The sequence below is a fragment of the Engystomops pustulosus genome, chromosome 7 (genome assembly GCF_040894005.1).
Source record: "Engystomops pustulosus chromosome 7, aEngPut4.maternal, whole genome shotgun sequence".
Classification (NCBI taxonomy): Eukaryota; Metazoa; Chordata; class Amphibia; order Anura; family Leptodactylidae; genus Engystomops; species Engystomops pustulosus.
This window is the reverse complement of record NC_092417.1, coordinates 43,704,127-43,722,429: the sequence shown is the minus strand read 5'-3', so window position 1 is coordinate 43,722,429 and position 18,303 is coordinate 43,704,127. Positions and strand designations below refer to the sequence as shown.

The 18,303-nt window shown below is 41.9% G+C and overlaps 1 protein-coding gene across 1 annotated transcript in view; it reads right to left on the bottom strand.

Moving 5' to 3' along the window:
• The window catches only part of MIDEAS (mitotic deacetylase associated SANT domain protein), a 67,642-nt gene extending 54,852 nt beyond the window's left edge, over positions 1–12,790 (bottom strand). Inside the window, exon 1 of the mRNA XM_072115651.1 lies at positions 12,428–12,790. The gene's annotated coding sequence lies outside the window, so the exon portion shown is untranslated. The remainder of the gene's footprint in view (positions 1–12,427) is intronic.
• Between the last annotated feature and the right edge of the window lie 5,513 nt (positions 12,791–18,303).

Sequence of the window (18,303 nt, the reverse complement as noted above, 5' to 3'; positions counted from 1 at the left end):
AAATCAGCACTAAATTTATGCTTTTTAATAGATTAATACTCACAACCCTTATTTGCAGCAACCCTGCAACCAATCTGAACATGTCCTACTCAGAACGGTTTTTCGCATATTACTCATAGATGCTGGCTTATGTGGAACCTTGAAAAATGGATGCCAGACTGATGCGATTTAGCTGTAAATAATGGAAGTCAACAACCTTTTTCAGGATTATTTTGGACACGTTTGTATGGAGGTAGCTTAAGACTGCATGTGTATGTACAGGTTTGCCCCCAGAGCTATGAAGATGGAAATAAAATGTATTCATGTATGTGCAGTGAGCAGGGCACGCCAAGTACACATGTGGGGATTAGCAGAATCCCTGAGATACAATAGATATTGGATACTTTCCTAGTCACTAGTTGTTACATAAAGAACAAATAATATTCTCCATGACACAGCTGTGCACCCTGTATTGTAATCCTGCCAACTAGATCACTACAGCAAACACAATGACAGTTCTGTTTAACTCAAGTAGCCCTTTTTATACTCAGTATTCATGGGCAGTAAACACCATATTCTGCTGGAAAATAAACAAGTAACGTCTGTCCTCGGCAGCGATTTTAGAACCTGTCACCTCACCCACAACTTACAAGTGAAAGGTGCTTTATATGTGGCTTAGAGCCTCTGGGTGTTGGCCAATAAGCTTGAGGCAACTCTTGGAATATTATATATTGTGAAAGTCAATCAGAAATTTTGCTTCCATATCACATTATATTCGTCATGCAGAGCAAACCAGAATTTATATGAATACATACAATTTTTTATGCAGCAGACAACCCCTTTAATTGGTTTAAAGGGGTTGTCCACTGCTTAAAAAAAAATTATATGTGTCTGGGAGAAGGCTGCAAAAAAAAAATAATTATTGACCTCTGCGGTCTATCCCTCGCTACTGCCTTTCTGGTCTGTTCCTCTGTTTGTTTACAGGGGCACGGAAGCTCCGCTGAGATCGGCTTCTGGCCGGCCACCCCCACCTGTCCTTATTCCCAGTGCTGTATCACATGCTGTATCATGTATACATGCCAAGAGGGACCACGGAGGTAAGTAAATGTTTTTTGTTTTTTTTTGCAGCCACATTTTTTTTTTAACATCTCAGAAAACTCCTTTAATAGAATACATTGTACAGAGGGACTAAAAAGTGAATCAGTAAATGCTAAGTATTGGCCCTGGAGAGCTGTGTAACCATACCTCTGTAATAAGCAGAAGCAAACCTCTACAAGTGCCCCGGATGGGTCTTTCAGCCTGAAGAGCTTTCTGCCCTTTGCAATGAACTGATTAACAGCCTGTGCTCTGAGTGACTGCTTTAAGGATGCCAAGAATGCTGTCACACGTAGTGATAGCGATACGTTTATAAGTGCAGAGCCAGCGAAATGTGGACGTGCCTTGTGCCAAACGCATTTGCGTTTGAAGGGACACCGGGGCACGGCACTTGGAAATGCAGCGTTAGTGGTGCATGTGACTGTACCCTCAGGGATTGCACCTCGCAACAAATCTTTTCCAAGTGTATAGAATGTACCCTAAACATTTCCCCAGTGGCGTAACTTGTAGCTGATAGGCCCCAGTGCAAAGTCTGTGCCAGGCCCCCAACTATAATGTGTGGTTTTCTCATATTTAAAAGTGACTACTTACAGGCCCCCTATGCCTCTTGGGCATCTCTGCACCCCCTCAAGTTACGCCCCCTGCATTTCCTGCTGCCTCATTTGCTTAAATTTTAGGCAACTAGAGTGTATAATACATGGGCCTCCTCAGACATAAGAGCCTTGATGCAAGTGCTAGCACTTACTCCCTGATAGCTCTGAAACCCCTATCTGATACTCAGCAAAATTAACCCACAGTGCTTTAGAGGCGCACTAATATTTGGCCCCCAGGCATGAGGAAACTGATGGGGATATGCAAAAACATGTACATTTTCAGTGCTTTTAAAAACACTTCAAGAACGGATGAAGAACGCACCGTGTGACAGCACCCTAAGTCATAATACAATGCACCCAAGAACACTGAGGGGGTTGGGTTTCCTCATTAAAACAGCATGACTTCAGCCTTTGGTCACATGATGCAGTGAAGTCTAGGTAAAGGGAGATCATATGATGCTGAGTTGGATCATCATTGCAGGGCAGTGTAAAGTCACTGCTTCCCAATCCCTCAGACCCATTGAATTAATATAACCACAGAGAAACCTGGAAGTGAGAAATAAGTTAGTTTAGAGTTTTCTAATATTCCCTGGATAATCCCTTTAAAGACAGGTTGGGTAATGACTTGTTTATCTCACTGCAGTTTCCTTTTTTCACAACTGTTGTATGTCATAATCCCTAAAGTTACACTGTTTTTCTATCAGTACTAGTGCAAGAGATCTTAATCTTTCCTTTCACCTGCAGTAACTTCCAGATGAGTTGAGCAGTCCTGTAGGAGGACTGTTTAGATCTGAAGAAGATGGAGAATCCCAGAGAGAATATTCCCTCTGTTTTTTGTTTTTCAGCAGGAGTTACTGCAAAACCCAGAACATTTGCTTTAAACTTTTGGTAACTATACAATGTTTTTCCAATGTTTTATTAGACCTATTGCACATAAAATGGAAACATCCTAGGAAACAAGAAAACATACGATTTGGCTTCTGAGTCCTTACAAGGCCGGTACGAGAAGCACATCATCTATATCAGTGATGGCTAACCTTTTATAGCCGGAGTGCCCAAACTTCAACTAAAATCCACTTATTTATTGCAAAGTGTAGCACAGCAATTTAAGCAGTAATTTATTTATTTTTCTCTGACAACTTTCATTAGTTCAGCCTCCGAAGCACACCAACACAGTTGAAAGGAGGAGGGAAAATTTGTCTAATATTGTATGAAGATTCTCCAGGAATATTCTTTGAGTCCTGTCTGGTGAACTTCATTCTGGGATGATGGCTTGGGTGCCCACACAGAGGGCTCTGAGTGCCGCCTCTTGCACTAGTGCCATAGGTTCGCCACCACTGATCTATATCATGAAGTAAATGTCAACAAAAGTTAGAAAAATCTGTAGCAGTCCAGATGATATCACAGCTAATTTTTAGATCAATTTAGAGGAATGACACACACATCACATGCTGCTGCAGAACTATTGTTCCCGGTACCAGTGATTACATGCTGGGCTGTGGCTGAAAAATATAATCACTAGATTACTGATCATGATTATTATGGGGGTATTCAGGACACATACTTTTGGCACAAATCTTTTTATTATATTTTATATAAATATTTGTTTACCATTGCCCAAAATGTTTTTTTAGGTGACAGAGTAACAGCTAGGGCTGTTGGGAGTTACATAGCTACCAACATGCACTCTTTAAGAGAGTCAGCATTCTCAGCCTTAAAGGAAACCTGTCACCAGGGACCTCATTTTCACTGAAGACAGGTTGCAGAAGCCCATTACACCTGCAGCGCACATCTGCCTTTCTGCCTTTTCTAAGCATTTGCATTACAATACTATTGTGTGTTATAACTTACCTTGCACCCTGACAAAATCCTGGGGTAGTCACAGGGGCTGGGCTTTGGTTTGGATGCATTTCAAAAAACAACCTGTGACTTGTTTGTGTTACTCCCTCCTCAGATCTTAGCCACCACCTTTGTGCTCCTGTACAGCTCCTCCTCCTGCTCCTTCACAGGTCAACCTGACATCAGTGGGGGAGGGACAGAGCTGTACAGAAGCACAACGATGGAGGCCGCCTGCAGCTCAGACAAGTCACATGTTATTTTTTGAAATGCATCCAAAGTCCAGCCCTGTGACGACCCCAGGATTTTGTCAGGATGCAAGTTATAACATACAATTATATTGTAATGCAGATGCTTAGAAAAGGCAGAGAGGCATTTTTTTACAGGTGTCCTGGGCTTTTACAGTCTATCTTTAGTGGAAATGAGGTCCCTGGTGACCGGTTCCCTTTAAAGGAACACTGTAATGCAGCTGATTCATTGAATTATACCTTATGCAGGGCCAAAGGTGAGGATAATGACTCTAGGTTCTAGCAAGGTTCTACAGATGCAATAAAAAAAAAACTCCTGCTCCTCCCTGCACCATGCGTTATTCAATAGCTTTGACTGGAGTGTTCCTTCAATGTGGGACTTAAAGTGGTCATCTGTGGTTTAAAAAACATGGTTATTTTCTTCCAAAAACTGCTCCTGACTATGGGTAGAGTGATATTGCAATTTTCAGATACTGGCCAACCCCTTTAAAGTTGCTATGGATGCTGGCTCGGGGGTCCTTGAAAATGGTGAAATAGGGGGAGCAGATATCCCTGTGATAATTATAGTTTAGGTGGTTTTCCCATGAAACAAGTTAGACCTTATTCACAGGAAAAGGCCTAATTTGCTAATCGGTGGGAGCCTCAGTGATGAGACCCCCAAAGATCACAAGAACAGGAAGCCTGACGAGGTCCGATGTACCCCCGTCTGACCCCTCACCTCTCCCAGAGATGAACAGAGCAGCTAGTCCTTCACGGCCAGGCTGCCCCATTCATCTCTATGTAGCTGATGGAGATTGCAAATACAGAAGCACCTACTCCAATAAGTATACATGCAAATAAAAAGACTGGCGCCAGCAAAGAAGACGAGCATCGTACCCCAGATTATCAGGTCTTATGAAAGCTGGACCCCCACCAAACTCATATTGATGACCTATCCTAATATTGTGTTCTAGAAAAACCTCTTTGAAGAAGATGATCGGGTATTTTAACCTATATTTCCATTAAAATAATCAATCCAGAGCATTTTTTCTTACATTTCTGTAAACTAATGGCACAGAGCAGAGATCTGAGAATCAGTAACAAGGCTTTAGCATTGCGCTCGTCGGGAGAAGTAACAATCCAAAGTCCAAAATTGTACAATCCGCATTAATTGTCACTATGTAAGGACACATCTGTAGACACATAGTACATAAAGTGTAGTCCTAAAATGATTCTCTAAATTATTATTCCAGGTAATTCATGTAAAGTCACAATGAAGGGAGGGGGCAGGACTAAATTACTAGTAAATGTAGCTCTCTAATGAATTACAGACCTATACGACAAAACTAATGATATTTTCATATATTCTGGGTGCAATGCTCAGGGTGTATCCATTACTGAAATTTATAAAAAACCTAAGCTGAGCTATCATGTGGGTGTTTCAGCTTTAAGCCCCTTCCACACTGGCGTTTTTCACGCGCGAGTTCTGCGCGTGCATTTGACGCGCAGAACTTGCATTGCACTCTGTCCCATTGTATTCAATGAGTCTTTCTTCATTAGCGTTGGTTTTCACGCGCGTGCTTGCGTTCATTTTCACGCGCGTTTTTCACACCCCATTCAAGTCTATGGAGATGCATCAAGAACGCATTGCACTCGCAATCATTGCAAGTGCAATGTGTTTTAAACGTAAGGGTTGCTAGGTGACCAGAATAACAGTATTTCCCCTGCTCGCGATCGAGCATTTAATTAAAAAAACACAATGAAGAACAGTGAAGAATAGAATAAAAACATTGAACACAGTGAACACAGTGACCACAGGATCATTTAAGAGAAAAACACAGTGCAGAACACAGTGCAGAATAGATTACAGATGTTCGGCACATCTGCTTACTTGTCGGGAGATGCGCGCGGAATGGTGCGCCCAAAATAGCATGTGAAGAACAATATATATGTGTGTGAAGAACACATTGCAGATGTTTAAATTCACACATATATAGTGTTCTTCACATGCTATTTTGGGCGCACCGTTCCGCGCGTATCTCCCGACAAGTAAGCAGATGTGCCGAACATCTGTAATCTATTCTGCACTGTGTTCTGCACTGTGTTTTTCTCTTAAATGATCCTGTGGTCACTGTGTTCACTGTGTTCAATGTTTTTATTCTATTCTTCACTGTTCTTCACATCTGCTAACTTGTCGGGAGATAATATACGCGCGGAACAGTGAAGAATAGATCGCAGATGTTTGCAAATTATCAGAAGACATTCTTTTTCAATTAAATAACACATTTTAATCCCAAACCATGGTCCCTTTGAAAAATGCTCGAGTCTCCCATTGAATCGCGCGTGAAAAATGCGCCGAAAACGCAAAAAAACGCTAACAACACGCGCGTGAAAAACGCAAAAACGCTAATTACTCCAAGGAAAAATGGAACAAAAACGCAGGCAAAAACGTCAGTTTTTCACGCATTGCACCCTGACGTGAAATGCAACGCTAGTGTGGAAGAGGCCTTATTGAGCACTTTCCTATTTTGTAATCAAATGGCATGTGCATGAATATGGAATGATCAATAACAATGTGAACAGTAGGACCATGTGAATGCACAGAACACACTACTGCCTTGCCTGTTCTGCAAATACTCCTTAGATCCAAGTTTTTTAAAAAAAAACCACGTGCAGAAGCATTTATATTCCCCACACTACTTTTTTTTTTTTTTTTTTTTACAGATTTCACAGTTTTTTCTCTTGTAAAATCCACATTTCATACAGAATTCCACGAGGATTAATTTTGTTAACATTACAAGTACAGGTGGCCCCCAACTTAAGAATACTTGACATACAGAAGCCCCTTAGTTACAGGCTGACCTCTCTCCCCACTGTGACCTCTGGATGCATTACTTTAGTCCTAGGCTGCAATGATCAGCATTAAGATGTCTGTAATGACGTTTTATTGATGATCCATGTTCCAATGACAGCAAAAAAATGTGAAAAAATTTTTTTAGTCTTGAGTTACAATTTAGCTACAAACCGCCTGTATTATTTTATACAAAGGATTTTTTGCAAATAAGTTGACCTGAAAGATCTGTTGCATTTCCAGTCCATGCGTATTGGCCTGCGTTTTAATTGCATTTGAAACGCATTACAACAGCTGAGAAGAGGTAATTTGCCTAATTCCATTACTGTTAACATTTCCGTTAACAAAATGCATCATAAATAGAATGTTAACGTATGCGTTAACAACACATTAACACATGCATTTTGTTAACGTGTGTGTGTTAGGTGTGTGGGCCAGGTATTGTCTAAATGCAAGACACCGGGTTCTGATTGCCAATTGCATGCATTTGCATATAAATGCATATCTGAACGGTTGTGGCCCGGCCCAGTGCGTTTTGATTCTGTTACAAAACGTTATCAAAATGCAAACGTGCTGAGGGTAGTATATGAAGTGGATCCCAGTGCCGACAAGTAATTTTTTGCTGTAGATGAAAGGCATCTCCCCTACAAATTTTCCTCCAATGTGTGTATGGGATTGTCTTGAAACCCATACAATAAAACACTACGGTATTACGTTGCAGATTTGCCCAATGGTACCTGCATATACAGAGGAATGCTAGTGGAATTCCCTCATCCCAGTCACATAGCCATTCTGCAAGTGTCAGAAACCAGCTGAAATTGGTTGGTTTCCTATGCATTTGAAGGAGTTGACCACTTTTCAATAAGTATCTTCTTTAAGACAGGTCTCTGCATCTATATGTAGCAGTGTGTTTGACTCATTTGAGTGCTGCAGCATTTCCCTGTTCTCAGCATGCTTTTCTCTGCATACACACATAGCTGCCATATCAGTCTCTGCTCCAGGATGCAGATGTGATGTCACCTTCTCCCTCTTTCTATTCTCCTTGTCCATCCACACAGACAGAGCTCAGAGATGTAAAGAAAGGAGCATGGAGGCTTTGCACACAGTACAAAAGTAAGACGCAGGTTTGCTTAATCGCTTGATGAACATCCAGGGATTATCTACAAGGCAGTAAAGGCGCATGGGAAACATATAAAAGAGTAGCCAACCCCTTTAATACTGCAATTTTGTTATGAATTGTGCACAGTGATCACAGAAAATTAAATTACAGGCCATGGATCATAAATCCATTTCTGCTGCACATTTTTAGCAAAGTGTTCACTGCTATTATATTACCCTGTGGAAATTCTGCTGGCAATGCTGCACACCCTTAATAAAACTGCACAAAATGCTTGATAACGGCAGGTAAAAAAACATTTGCAGAAGTTGATGCTAATTCCTTGCAATTTCAAAGTTTTCATTGACAGGATTGAATCTGCTACAGAAAATGGATCTACTGCGGATGAATAAATCTGGACTGCATGTAAATTTCCAAGTGCAGTTGGCCTTACGCAAATTAGACGGACAGCATATTCCATTAATAAAGGCAGAATCGGTTTAAAAATAATAAAAATAAAATAAAAACAAACAAAAAAGGTGAAGCAATGTTCTATAAATAACCACACAGTAAAATAGCTAAAACATGTCTATAAACTGCATCAGTTAACTGCAAATAAACTTAAAAGTCTTTCATGATTTTCAAGAAATACATAGTACCAGTTCTTGAAACAATTGTCAGTCTGGGTTACATTTACCAAGAACACGCAGTTGCTTCATCCTTGGCAATGACACACAAACATAACAATAGACTAAAGGGAACATGACAAGAGTCTTTAGGTCAAAGGACAGAGGAACTTGGCACTCGTCCCATGGGCTGGGCTCTGAGCTGAACTATTTGCAATGCAAATAAGCAAGAGAGCCCTGCAAAAGCAACCTTACACAATAACCCCCGCGCTATATAAGACACGTCTAATGACATGCTGCCATACAGCTACTATTATCAAAGGCCGTCTGACAGTAAGCCATATCCTTATGGTAATAAAATATAATCATTTTGTTCTGAGTAACTCCACCCAAGTCAAAGTGTACCATGTCATAAAGCAATGTGTGACAAATGAGATCCAGGACCTAGAAGCAGTTCTATTGCAATATATCAGATGTTACAGGACCGCACTACAGTAAATCTAACGTGTACAGATACTTGGATCTTAAGCATTAGGATAGATTCATACACCATTTTACTCAAATGCTTGAAATTTATGGATTTTGGATGCTTTGCAGAATTTCAAATATGCAGCTCATTCTGAATCTGAAGTATCTGGTGTTTTTCCAATAAGGCGAAAAAACGCTAGAACAAAAATGTCATACCCAGAGCATGCTGCCAGAATCCCAAAAATGCTGTATATGCAGGGTTTTCAATCATTTTTTAAAACTTTAAAATAGCATCTGACCAAAGAGAGGGAAAATATAGCATGATCAATGCCGGATAGATTCGGTGGCTATGCCGGCAACAAGCATTGGCAGCATAGTAGATGGCATTTATACAATTCCCTGTGTCCAAAAACAGGCAGCATAAAATTTACACTACGGACTAAGGTCCACAGCTGTAATTGACACGTGGAGGATTCTAGGTCCAGAATTTAACCATTCCAATGCAGAAAGCCATTTTCATCAGAATCACAGCCCAAGGCTAAAAACACACAAACGTGTTCAGTCTGTTTATCCGGGACCAAATGATGACTGGATTTCACAAACTTAACACTGTGCCAGGTACAGGACTCCATAGATATATATGATTATGTGATGCAAGAAGTCTCTGCTTCCCAGTGCAACAATAACGCTGAACTGTAATCATAATACAGTTCGGGACTACTGTTCTGTGGAGAAGCGGGGACTCCTTGCATCGGGATCCCATTCTAAACACTATGGTCGCTTCTTGGAACAGGTCAATGCCCAGACGTAGAGGTGAAATCTCACAACACAGCAGTATGAGCACACTCTCATGTTTCTCTTAGTCCAGCTGTAATCCTAGAATATAAATGCATTTTTCATAGTCTACTGCTACCCAACAAACACAAAGGAATGGGTACACTGCTCTTCTGTGCCAATACCTAACACTCTCTGCAGCTTTGTATTGATAAGTCTAAGAACATGATTTAGGAGTGACCCTTTCTCAGTGCATGGACTATTGTGATGATCATACATAGCTATTATATCTAGTACTATAGAGCCACTACGTCTGGTATTATTTTATCTACATTGGCAACATAGGGCCATGGGACATAATGCTTATGTAGATTTCCATATAAGTGGAAGCAGTAGGTGTAGTCAATGGATTAAATGGGTGGGGTTATACCTAGGCCAAAACTTGAAAAATGTATTACACGGCATATTTTTCTAAAGGCACACCCTAATGATGTAGGCTAAACACACCTGTATAACACATCATGACATCAAAATGAGTGGACTATTTTCTGCTCATGCAAATCAAGGTTCTAAATACCAAAGTCTTACACTACATTAGATCCTGGGCGCGATTCAAGGGTCTTGCCAGTATTGCAACCTCTTGCTATACAAGCAGCCTTTGAACCAGACAGGGACAATAAAGTCAAAGCAAGGAAAATATTTTTTCACCATGAACTCCTCCAGCTTCAAAGTCAAAATTTGGCAGATTCATTGTCACATTACATTCTATAGGCTGGCCTCTGGTACGGTATGTGACGGCAAAGTGTTATTGTAAAAGAATCAGAACCCTCTGACACAGAGCTGGTGCCAGCACTGGGAGCACATGGGCAAGTGCCAGGGCCCAGGGCTGCTGGGGGGGGGCCCACATAAGGCTGTAGATAAGAAATCCATAGGGGGTGAGGGGGGTTTTATATAAATTAAGCATGTTTCATACGATAAACTAGGGAATATTTTAGGGAACATGAGAAAGGAGTTTTAGTTTCAGAATTTTTAACGCTGCCACTTGAGTTCATTGCAAAGGGGTTCTGTCATCAAGGGGCCTACTAAAGCCTTGAGCCGACCCTGCCGACATAACATTTGGAAAGGTTGATTTGATATGTCACTTATTTGTTGCGAATCAAAAATCTTTTTCCCATATTACAAATCCCATACACTACATTTTTACCACAGCAAATCTATACATAATACATTGTGTGTGCAGATACCTATGGGATCCTGTATGGAGTATGGTTGCACAAATGAGAATAGTTCAGCTGACATCCACAGTCCGTACACTCCTGGGTAAGGCCCCAGCGGAATGTACACCACAGAAATGCCTGCCTAAAATTGGTTTCCCTTTGCAGCAGAAATTCTCAGGCGAAGCCATAACCAGTAGCAAGTTATATGCAGATGGGGTGAAGGTCTATTTTCACTTTGCAAAAGGTTGAAATCTATATTGATAATCTGCAGGAATAATTTTCATGCTGTGGATTCAAAACCTGCAGCATAAAACATTACACACAGCAGGGGCTTTTTACGGAGCATGTGGATGGGGTTTATCCCTGACCTCACACAGTAAGTAGACTTCCGTGAGATCAGTCAACATCAGCTCTGCAGACATATCTACTGTACACACACTTGCACTTTTCTGTGAAGAGAAATATTTAGAATATTTGTGTCAAGGGGTTGTGCAGGACCTCAAAACATGGCTTTCTAATTTTCAAAACAGCGCCACTACTGTCGACAGGCCGCGTGTAGTATTGTGGCTGAGCCTCTTTTACATAAACAGAAATTGGCTACAATACCAGACAACATTCTGCCCTTTTTCCTCTAAGGGCGCGTTCACACGTCCAGAGAAACGCATGCGATCGGGTTATTAATCGCATGCGTTTTCCGGGAAACGCATATGCAATCGGCCCGAGCCCCGCCCACTGTGCGCTAGCGTCGCGTTATGAACGCGACGATAGCGGAACGTGTGAACGCGCCCTAAGGGTGATGCCACACATGGCGTTGTTGGTCCTTTTTTAGTCTGTTTTTCCCAATTATCTTAATAGATAAACAGGTTGTAAGCAGCCAAACACATAGTAAACGGCCAAAAACGGACTGAAAACAGATGTTTAAAAACTGACCAAAAACGCCATGTGTGGCATCAACCTAATTCAAGACGCCTCTTTCAAGTTAAACAATTTTTTAATAATTCCATTTACAAATCCAGATGCACACAACACTAAAAATCTACAATTTGGAGAATACACTTCACATGGTTGCAATAAACGCAATACTTCTTAATGGATTAGTGCCGACGGACATTATATTTGTGTACCATGTGCCAGATCCATCAAGGGGTAGAGCAAGTCCAAGCCAGAACCATTTTTCACGGATCAAACATAAACTATAGTTTATGAGGATGTCAGACTGATGCGGATGTGGGGGAAAAAAACGGACTATGACAGCATTTTTTGATATTAAACGATTTTGGATGCATTTGCATCATGTGTGATTTTCTTTATTATGAAATGAGCGTCAGATTGTACAAAATACATCTAATACAGATTTCTTCGCCACATTCTCTGTACATTATACAACCTTAAAATATCTGCGTGGACCATGCTGCACTTCTGTGTACGTCAAAAGATCAGGAAAATTTTTGTGCAAACAAAGACTGTAAGAATGTATATATTATAAGAATGTACATGGCGCAGTGATAGGCATCATAATACATAGAATTATGACATTTCACCTTTTATACACGAGCCCCAGAAAGTTTTGTTTCTGTACAAACATCAACCTGGTGACAGATATTTCACAGAAATCACACAAGTCATGAAGAGAGACTTTGTAGGGGAGTAAAGGAATCCACCAACCTTTCCGAGACTCTCCAGCTCCAATGTCATCCTCATGGGGTGTTTATTCTCGGGCAGTCGGTGGTGCCCTCCTGCAATATGTTGCAAGCACTGGACCAGCTGCCCCTGTCAATTGCACCGTGCAAACTGAAGAAGTTCAAGACAGTAAAGTCACAACCAAATCCCTTAAAATATGCAACAGGAAATCAATATTAAAAAAGTGCAAGGGGTGCACAGCAGGGGCCCACACCCTGATCTGCTCCAGAGGTCTCACCAGCCAACAACTCCCAGTCCATAAAAAAAAACTTGTTTTCGGTCTTGTTTAACTCCATAGAGTCGTCACTTCCTCGTATTCATTGCTCGCCTCCCCTCCGCCTCCTCCTCCTGTGGTAAAATGAAAGCACAGGAATCTCTATGTGCTGCAGGCATTGCCCTGACTTGCTGACTGTTGCAGACACTTTGTTACAGGAGCCATGGAGATGATGACCCCTCTGTCACCGCTGCAGGGCGAATGTCAAAATAGTTTATAGGTTTAGTTTTAGAGTAAAAAGTTAATTAAAAAAAATTATAAACCTGCAAGCGGTAGCAGGCATGTACAGAGGCTGCAAGCAGGTATAGCATGAGGGCCACCAGTTCACCAAATCAAAGGGGACATATACAAAGTAACAATAGTCACATGGAACAATAAGAGTGACGGCCCTGCTCACAAGAGCTTACAGTATGAGGATAAAGGGGGAATCACATGAGGTATAAGAGTGGGGCAGCACTACAGCCTTGCAGCACCAGGGTCCTGGGTTCATGTCCCAAAATCAACATCTGCAAAGAGTTTGTATGTTCTCTCTGTGTTTGCGTGGGTTTCCTCTGGGTACTCCACTTTCCTCCCACACTCCAAAACATTCTGGTAGGTTGATTAGCTTGTGACAGGGACCAATTTGGTAAGCTCTATGCATCATTTAGAGAACTATTAACATTAAAGGAAACCTACCACTTGTAGTGGCAGGTTTCTGATGGCAATATCGGGCACCAGCTCAGGGTGAGCTGGTGCCGGAGCTTATTTTAGTTAGTGTTTTAAACCGCGGTATCGCGGTTTAAAACACTTTTTAAACGTTGTAGCCGGCGCAGGCAGGTACGCGCTCGGCGCTTACCGTGCACGCGGCTCTCATTCACTTCCTATGTAGCCGCGTGCACGGTAAGCGCCGAGCGCGTACCTGCCTGCGCCGGCTACAACGTTTAAAAAGTGTTTTAAACCGCGATACCGCGGTTTAAAACACTAACTAAAATGAGCTCCGGCACCAGCTCACCCTGAGCTGGTGCCCGGTATTGCCATCGGAAACCTGCCACTACAAGTGGTAGGTTTCCTTTAACTTTTACATTCCATTGACATGTGGATGACAACATAAAAGTCTTTCAGTGTGCGTTCACACGTTTGCGCTTTGATTGCGTTTTCATTGCGTTTTAAAACGCATTACAACAACTGAGGAGAGGTGATTTGCCTAATGACATTACTATTTACGTTCGTTAACGCTATGTTAAAACACACGTTAACTAAACGCATGCGTTAACGCATTGTTAACTCACGCGTTAACATCGCATTTACAATGCGTTTTGTAAACGCAAACTTTAACAGTAATGTAAATAGGAAAAGCATTTAATCTCAGCTGTTGTAATGCGTTTTAAAATGCGATGAAAACGCAACCAAATCGCAACGTGCGAACGCGCCCTCAGAGACGCAAACAAGACGTACTCAAAGTTTTGTGACTCGGGCAGACAGCTGTGGAAACCACAAGCAGGTACTTAAGCCAACTGAAATTAATTTGTCCAAGTGGTATCTAACGTATTTACAAAATCCACGCTTGACGGACATTGATCGCCCCTTGCCATTTTGCGTACTGTTACAAAAGTTAGTTTGCATGCTTGCAGAATTAGGGGGCAAGGATATGGTTTGCTGAATATTAAGTTCTGATGATACGTTCAGAGGGGGGATAGCGCCTCTCAATGGTATGTTCTCATCCATTGTGATCCACACCAGATTTTGGCTTAGAAAACTGCATTCGAAAAACTGAACATGTGAGCGCTCCCTCAAACATAAGCTTGTATGACTTGTAGAGGTTGGGGGATAAACTGCAAGGTTATCAGTTTGCAAGGTCAGGGTGGAGGCAGATGAACTGTCCAAGAAAACATATAAGTCTGTACACCCAGGACACAATGCATTCTGTTTGGTTTGTCTTAAAAGTTTCTTTCCACTTGCATCCTTGTTGCTGTTCACAGGCTTGTATTGTAAGCAGTACACAACCCACGCTACTCTCCCACTCCTTTTCCGAGGGTGTTTCTACAAGCTGCTGTATTCTTTCCTCTTGGTTATCATAAGGGTTGGACTGACTCCTTCCATTAATCAAGTGGGCTGCTACCTCTCACCGAAGCACAATGTACTGTACTTCAATAGTGAAGGGGCCACACAAGCAATCTGCTGCATTTATGAGCCTGCACCCAAGCCACTAGGGGGAGTTATATCAAACATACAGCACATAGGATATTTTTCTTACAATTTATGGCTATATTTCCATGCTGTCGTCAAATTAATGTAGATCAAAAAACAGTGCAAACTGTATTATGTGCAGTTTGCCTGTGTAGTGTGCAGAGAGTGCTGGATTCTTGATTTCTGGAGCACATCCTGCATGAATCTGGCGTGCCCTGCACTGCCTCGATAGAGTGCAGCAACTTTTTTTTTGGTGCACCTTTAACATAGGGTGAGCGACACATTTCTTTTGAACTTTTCATGATAAATGTGGCGCATGGTCCGACTGTGCACCGGAACGCCAGTTTGCAAAAGAATGTGCAAAGTATAACAGAAAACTGGTGAACGGCCCTTAGTAAATGTGCCCTCTTGTGCATATTTAATGCTGCAGGTTTTTTTTCAAATTCTTTTTATAAAATTTTCAGAACAAAAGTCAAAACGATTGGTCAAGGCATCACAATCGGAAGAGCACGCAGGCTTAGTCACATCATAAGGCCCCTTTCACACTTGCGTTGCAGATCACGTCAGAGTCTGATCAGAGGACGATCAGGGTTTGACTGAAAACTGTGTCAGTTTTTCACTGACCAGAGTTTGTTCAGTGTCTCAGTTTTTCACGCAATGAATTTTGATCCATTCTAGATATGCTTGACAACCTGTTGGTTTATGATAGATTGTATTTTGTATGGTATTGTCCTTGATGAATATGGTGTAACATCTCAAATGTTGTGTTTTTCCCTCAATGCTTATTTTGGAACCTTAAATGGGTTGTCCAGAGTTGGGCAGGGACGGGCTTTTAAAAAAAATTAAACGTGTTCTCTCACAACACGGTCCAACTGATCGTGCCCCTCTAAACAAACATGGAAACTCAGGGAGCTTTCAGCTGAGGTGGCTGTATCAGGGGATCACTGGGATATGGTGACGGGAGTGCGTGGCCGGCCACCTCAGCTGCCTGAAGCTCCCCAAGCACAACTGCCCGTAAACAAACAAGGGCACAGATCAGATGGACCGTGGGGCAGGACATCAGGAGTGACGGAAGAGGTGAGTAAATTTTTTTTTTCAAAAGCCAGCCCCAACCTGATTCCTAATTCTTTGGAACTCTTGTACAACCCCTTTAACTATGTGCCCTGAATGCTTGCAGCAAATATAACTTTCTGGTTAGAAAATAAAGGTATATTTTTTTTAAGTATTTAACATCACGTAAGATTCTTTTATTAGACTTCTCCTGAGTTGCACCAATTCTCTGGAATGCCCTTCCCTGGACTATCAAAATAATATCCACCCTCCAAAGTTTCTGAAGTGCTCTTAAAACCCATATTTTTAGGCATCTCTATCACAATCGCTAACTGCAATGTCAACTGTCTCCTTAAAGGGGTTATCCGGGTTTAAAAATTTTTTTATGGCCAGGCTGGGGAGGGCTATTTAAACATAATAAACATGTACTTACCTCCTCCGGTGCGGCCGATGTCCCGCGCCGCGGCCCGTCTTCTCCGTGCGCCGGTTTCATTACACCGCCGCACAGGGAGCTTCCGGCCGGCCGGAAGCTCCCATGCGCACCATCTCCCAGCGCTTACAACGCTGAGAGATAGGGACGGATGGGAGGAGCCGTCCACATCGCGGACCGGAAGCTCCCTGTGCGCGGCTTCAGTGCCCCTGTTTGTTTACAGGGGCACGGATCGAAGTGACCGCGGCGCGGGACATCAGCGGCGCCGGAGGAGGTAAGTCCATGTTTATTATGTTTAATTAGCCCTCCCCAGCCCGGCCATAAAAATTTTTTTAAACCCGGATAACCCCTTTAATCCATCCTGTGTCCTCCTCCCGTCTGTTATCCGGCAAACACTAGATATATACCAAGCTTTAGGCTTCTCTGCAGTCACTTTCACCTTGGATCTTGTAAATAAGATGGCGGCTAATGGCTGGTTCAAGGAGCAGAATTTTTATTAATTAAATTATTTTTTATTGTTTCCTTATAAAAAAAAACAGTCTGGGCCATTATACAAGCTCTTTACCTCTTGTGTCACCCCCTTCATTCTCATAGACCAGTGATGGCGAACCTTTTAGAGACCGGGTGCCCAAACTACAACCAAAGCACACTTATTTATTGCAAAGTGCCAGCACGGTGATTTAAGTAGTATTTTATTGCTACCTTTCAATCATATTGGCCTCTTGAGGACAACAAAACAGTTGAAAGAAGAAGGGCAAATTTTGACTAATGTTATAGCATCTCCCCCTGTACAGGAAGAAATGTGGGGCCTAGAGATAATCCTCCCTTTCCCGCGTGTTCTACCTCTTCCTGCAGTCCCAAGCTATCAAGAATGTGTTGCTTTAAAATAGAACTGAGAGCAGCATCTCTTGAGTCACCTGGGACTGCAGAATGATTCTTTGAGTTCTATGTTGATGGCTTGGGTGCCCAAAAAGGGGGCTCCGAGTGCCACCTGTGGCACCCGTGCCTTAGGATCGCCATCACTGTCATAGACTGTAAGCTCCTGTGAGCAGAACTTTCACTCCTATTGTTCCATATGACTGTTTGTTCTGTGTAATGTAATATTATATCTGTATATGTCCCCTATGATTTGTAAAGCGCTATGGAATATGATGGTGCTATATAAATAAAGATTATTATTATTTATTGATATGTTGCAACAGGATTATTAGGTGAAAGCCCCTGAAATCCATCCATACAGCATAAACAGGCCAGAGTAATTACACCTACTTGTGTTCATACAACATCCTTTACATATACAGGCAGTCCCCGGGTTACGTACAAGATAGTGTCCGGAGGTTTGTTCTTAAGTTGAGTTTGTATGTAAGTCGAAACTGTATATTTTATAATTGTAGATCCAGACAAAAAATTTTTTGGCCCAAGTGACAATTGGAGTTTAAACATTTTTTGTTGTAATGGGACCAAAGATTATCCATAAAGCTTCATTACAGACACTTAACAGCTGATTATAGCAATCTGGGACTGTAGTAAAGCATCCAGAAAGCTTCATTAGAGGTCAGAGGGGTCCGTCTGTAACTATGGGTTGTCTGTAAGTCGGGTGTCCTTAAGTAGGGGACCGCCTGTACTCTACATTGTCTTCATTGTATACATAAGGTCCATAGGAGACTGTATTGCATCCACTGTGTGAACATACATACTGGGGTTCACTTTGAGTAATATACTAAACTGATAACATGATTACTTATCCTAAACTTACTCAACATTTGTGCACCAAGGAGTATACAGTGCAGGGGTGTAACCTGATGGGGTGCAGAGGATGCGGATTTCCTAGTGGGCCCATAAGGTGTCTCTTTCTGATATGAGAAGACAATTACTATAAACCATACATTATAGTTGGGGGCCTGGCACAGACCTTGAATTGGGGCCCATCAGTTTCAAGTT